The sequence below is a fragment of the Nelumbo nucifera genome, chromosome 1 (genome assembly GCF_055504915.1).
Source record: "Nelumbo nucifera cultivar China Antique chromosome 1, China Antique-T2T, whole genome shotgun sequence".
NCBI lineage: Eukaryota > Viridiplantae > Streptophyta > Magnoliopsida > Proteales > Nelumbonaceae > Nelumbo > Nelumbo nucifera.
The window spans coordinates 212,024,910-212,030,917 of NC_142649.1; positions in this window are offsets into that span (position 1 = coordinate 212,024,910).

Consider the following 6,008-nt stretch of genomic DNA (forward strand, 5'->3'; position numbering starts at 1 on the left):
CTAACAAAAAAAATACCCATCCCTGCTATCTCGTTTTTTACAAATAAACACCATCTTTATATTTGGTAGTGTTTCCGCCACCTAGGCAGTAAGCAACGCTTTTCAAGCGTAAATGTTGTTTGGAAAGACAATTTTCATCACCATTTTTTGTGTATGTGCATACATTATTCCCGTATGATGGTGCATGCTAATATTATACCATATTATATAATGATGCTTATCAAATGGTCCAGATTAGTTGGGCAATTGATTTATAATAACTGACCTAAAATATTAAATCTAACGGCTGAAATTGTTGTTAGATTAGATCCACAACATCAACATGAAACATGGCATCAAATCTAGGGGTGTCAAGGTATTTGAAAATCCAATATCGAATTCAAAATTTGACATAATTGAAATGAATTCGAACAATTCGAATATCTAATCGGTTGAATTCGGATATTCTATTCATACCAACTATCTAATCGGATTCGAATTCGAATATGACCTGATTCGATTCGATAAATATCCGAATTCGACCGATTATTTAATTCTTATATATAATATATAAAATGTTTAAATGTTTTATATACTTTATATAAATAAAATATTTATTTTATATATTTATTAATTACCTAAAATAATTAATTAGTCGAATTCGAATCAAATTGAATATTTGAATATTAATTTTCAATATCCATCAGATATCAAATCGAATTCGGATATCGAATTTTTAAATCAGATTTGAATTCGGATATTGTTTGAACCAATTTGAATTCGACCCGTTTACATCCCTAATCATATCCAACGGCTGTGAGTGATCCAATCAAAAAAAAGTTTGCACGTAATAAAACTATATTTAATTTTCAAATAGTCACTTAATAGAACAATTCCTGTGGAACTGGGCTTAATAGTTTGTAAGTTAATATTTTGGCTTTATCATTTCATTTGGACGATACCTTTTGATTAAAACACATCCATGGCATTGTATAAATTTTAGTGAATTTTCATTATAAGGTGAAATATTGGTATGGAACTCACAACTCAAAATCTAGGCCCAATCTTAGGGTGGAACTCAGAATTCTAACTTCGAATTACCTTAACCAAAGGCACTCTTAGAGAGTGAAGATCACATAGTGATTGGGATGGTTGAAAAAAGACACTAATTTAAGTGCTTTTAACCCCTCTCATCCCATCATTCCATTGGACCCAAAACAAAAGGGAGTAAGGGAGTTGATTAATCGGATCGTTTCATTGATGGGACATTTCACCATTAGATTACATTACAAACAACTGTTTTAATTAAGATTAAGCCTTAAAGTAAATTCTCTGGTTGACCAATGAAGAGAGAAGTCTCTACCATTTCTGGTTCAGGAGACACCAAACGATCAATCCTCTCTTTTTTCTACTTTACCTACTTTGGTTCAATCTAAAAGCTGTTATAAGAAATGATTTAATTCAATTGATTTTGGTTTAGGAACAATAACGGTTTCTGGGTATAACTTGAGAGACATGTGTGTACCTTGAGAAGATAACTAATCATTACAACACTCGCTTGGCAACTCTTTTATAGATGACACCTCTACCATGTATTTAATTAATACGGGCAAAGAAAGATCAAATATGGATTCAACTTCAATATTGAGAAAGTACTTTCCTTTCCTTTTTACAATGGTGAAGCAAGAAAAACCGAAATAAAATTCATGTCAATAGATGAAGAAATAAAAGAACAAGATTAAAGCTGTATGAGCACCAATTTAACTGGGTTTAAAGAAGTTCCAAAATGGGCTGTTCTTGAATTGTTGATGAATTTTAAGAAAATAATAGAAGTTAATTGCTTTAGAAAGAAAAATATAGATAATCCAATAAGTAAATGTTAACAATGTCTAATAGTGGCTCAATTTCTCCATCAAGTTTGTTAATAATATATTCATCCTATTTAATGAGCTTCAATACTAGTAGGACAATTATTAACCAAACCCAAATCAAAAGACAAATAATATTACAGTCACAATAAGCAATGAATTAAAAATATCTATTGTTTTATTGTGGTTGTATGGTAGATGAACTTTGTTGGGTAACTTCAGCCCTACGTGCTCTATGGCAGATTCCACTATATTCATCTACCTATACAAATGAATCCCTATGGTTACTCCTAACTGGGCAACATAAAAACCATCGCCCGTAATTAATTTATGTCATTACCATATGTAGTGTCATCTCCCCTTCACCACAAGAGTAGTTTGGTAAAAATATATCATCAGTCATTTATGCATGGATAACTTGCATAATAAACATCCAATGATGAACAACAAGTTAGCATATAAACACATAAACTTAAAATAGATAAAAAAAAGTAAATAAATACAATCCATAACAAACATAAACCCTATCATAGTTTGAATTCCAACATCTTCATAATTTGAATCCTAACATTAGGTTTCACATGTTTTGGCATAATCCACAAATTTATGTAAACTGTCAAGTATAGTATTTTTATGAATTGTTAGATTATTAAAGTGTAAGTAAAAGGGTCTAACAATTTTGAGAAACTTTCAAATGAAAGCCTTTGATGAAATTAATTTATCAAACACTAATAAAGGGGGTCACTCTCGCAAATCAAAGTATAAGGGGTATTTGCCACTATCCCATATTATAGGGTCTTTATAATTTACCCAGAAAAATGCTGGTATAGGGGTCTTTATAATTTATCCGGGTGCATTACTTACAATTAAATCCAAAAAAAAAAGGTATACCACTTACAATTTATGGGGAGATGTTCCAAGTGCATGGCTGCAACATGTTGCGAGGAGTGTCGTTCTATGGGGCTCATTTTGGAAGGAGTACAAATACAAATATGCAGAGTGTAAAGCCTACATATTTGTACTTGTACTCCTTCTAAGCTAAGCCTATCATGTTTGGTTGTAATGCAAATAAATTTGTACCGATGCAAAACCATGGTAGTGAAATGATTTGAATGTAAATTCTGACCTACCTCTGTTTTAAATTTTAGCTTATTTTGTTTTATTGTAGTACAAATAAAGTAAATTAAGACATGAAGCAGATTAAAGTAAGGGAGAATTTCTTAAACTACCCCTAAGGTTTAGGAAATTGACTAACTATACCCCTATTGTTCCAGTATTGTCTTAAAGTACCCATATTGTTTCTGACAATTGTCACACAACTCCCTTCCCATTAAGTTTCCGTCACAGGCCGTTCATATGTCACTTCATGTGCTAGATTTAATTTTAAATTATACCAAAATACCCTTTGATTTAAAATTACATTTTTAACCTTCCATTTAACACATATAAAGCATCGTTGCTTGAAGAGAGGAGCACCATTGCATGCAATAGTTATCGCCAAAGGCAAGACAACAACTACTAAACCCATTGCAGTAACCAAGAAATGAAACACATTGCCACTAATTTTTTCTTGGAGTTGTTCAAAGAAAACTAGGTAAGGAGGCCTTTTCCAGAAGCCCTTACTTTCAAAAGTCTTTCTATGGATCAGCAAAGGGAGTTGGAAGCTCCCTTCACAGAAGATGAAATATGGCATGTAATTAAAAACTTGGGAACTAAGAAGTCTCCAAGGCCATATGGATTAACTAACATATTTTATAAATGGTGCTGGGAGGGGGTGAAAAGGGACTTGTTGAAGGTGTTCCATGACTTTCACCAAAATGGCTCCTTGGTTAGAAGTTTGAACAACACCTTCATATCCCTTATACCTAAGGTGGAAGGTGCAACCAACATCAAAGATTTCAAACCAATTAGCTTGTTGAACAGTTTCTACAAAAATCCAGAGTTCTAGTAGAAAGAACGAAGAAGCTCCTCAATGTGATAATTGAGAAGAAACAGATTGCATTTGTGCCAGGTAGACAAATGTTGGATAGTGTGTTGGTGGCAAATGAGCTGATTGACTCAAGAATTAGAGAAGGTAAATCAGGGTTGCTATGTAAGTTGGATTTGGAAAAGGCGTATCATCATGTAAACTATAAGTGTTTGGACTTTGGGCAGAAATTGAAGAATTGGATTAATGTATGTATTTCCTCTCCAAAGTTCTCAGTTTTGCTTAATGGCCAATCTACGGGTTTCTTCAAAAGTTCTAGAGGTTTGAGACAAGGGGATCCTCTCTCCCCACTTCTGTTTATTTGTGTAATGGAGATTCTAACTCTATTTGTGCAGAAAGTGGGGGATGAGGGTCTATGGAAGTGCTTTGAGGTTTCTCCAAGTGGGGAAAAAGTTCAGCTTCTTTAGTTTGCTGATGATGCTCTTTACTTTATTGATGTGGAGGTTGATCAACTAGAGATTCTCTTAGGGGTGCTCAGTTGGTTTAAAGTAGTCTCAGGGTTGAGAGTCAATTGGACTAGGAGCAGACTAATTCCTGTGGGAAAAGCAGTGAATCTTGAAGAGCTCACGGAAGTCTTACCTGGTCAGATTAGATATTTGCCTACTTCCAATCTTGGCCTTCCTCTTGGAGCTAAATGTATCTCTACAGTTGTGTGAGATCCGATGGTAGAGAGAGTGGATAGGAATCTTACTTCTTGTAAGTCCAAATATTTGTCTTTGGGGGGGGGGGGTAGAATCACATTATTAAAAAGCTCTCTCTCTAATCTCCCTGCCTATTTTGTATATTTGTTTCCAATTAAGTTGCCCAAAGAATTGAAAAAATCTAGAGAGACTTTCTTTGGAGGGGTTGAGAGGAGGAAAAGAAATTACATCTGGTTAACTGGGATCAAGTATGTGGTCCTAAGGAGAAAGGGGGTTTGGGGATCAAGAAGCTAAAGTTGTTAAATAAAACTCTTTTGGGAAAATGGATTTGGAGATTTGAGAAAGAAAAAGACAAATGGTGGAGGAAATTAATTGCGGAAAAATATGACACTGACAGGGGGGACTAGTTAACCACTAATTAGATGAACTCATTAGGTTGCTTCCTATGGAAGAAAGTCATGGAAATTCTCCCTTGGTTGAGAAGTGGTTTAACTCCAAAGGTGGGGAATGGGAATAGGCTACAATTCTGGAAAGATACTTGGTGTGAAAATTGACTTCTTGTTGAAGTTTTCCCTCAACTCTTTCAGATAGCAGAAAATCAGAATGGTTCAGTGGCTAGTCAGTTTGAAGTGAGTGGGGTATTATTTCTTGGAACCCTTCAATTAGAAGGTCATTTCAGGACTGGGAAGTTGAGAATGTTGTAAATCTCTTGGGGTTGTTGTATAGACAACCCATAAACTTGCCGTTTGATGACTCTTGGAGTTGGAAGTTTAGTACGGATGGTATTTTCTCAGTTAGTTCTTTTGTTGGGGTTTTAAATGGAGTAATTCATCCAAAAGTTCCAGTTGAGAAAATTTGGAATCCTTCCGTTCCCTTTAAAGTGAATGCTTTGGTTTAGGTAGCGGTTCTAAATAGATGTCTTATGAAAGATTCCCTAGTTAGAAGGGGTGTGCAAATTCAAGACCTGTTGTGTTCTATGTGGCCAAATGGCTGAAGATGACAGGCATATGTTCATTCATTGTTTTGTTATAGTTGCAATATGGAATAATTTTTTTGCTGGGCTTGGGACTCCAATGGTGTATGCCATGCTCTATTGAGGATATGTTATGGAGTTGGGAGCTTACGGGTGGTTCCAAGTTGGCGAGGTGTTTGAGTGTCCTACTTGCAACCATTTAATGCACAATTTGGACTGAAAGAAATAGAAGAATCTTTCAAAACAAGGTTTCTAATATAGATTGCTTGATTCTCTTTGCTTTCGACAAGCTCATCTCTTGGGTGGCTACGGCCAAGGGCCTCCAAGCTTCTGTTCTTTGTTCTCGGTTGAGATCCAAGGACTTCCTTGAGTTGTGATGTATTGTAGGTGGTTTTGTGTGTTTGGCTCCTGACATTAGGGGCCTTGGTTGTAATCGATCTTTTTCCAGTGTTTCTTGAATAAAATTTACCTTACTTTTCTCAAAAAACATTCGTTACTATTGAGTTGGAAGCTAATAACATAGGTGTTAAAGCCTGTTTGGGGTCTCACCGGAGAAGAAA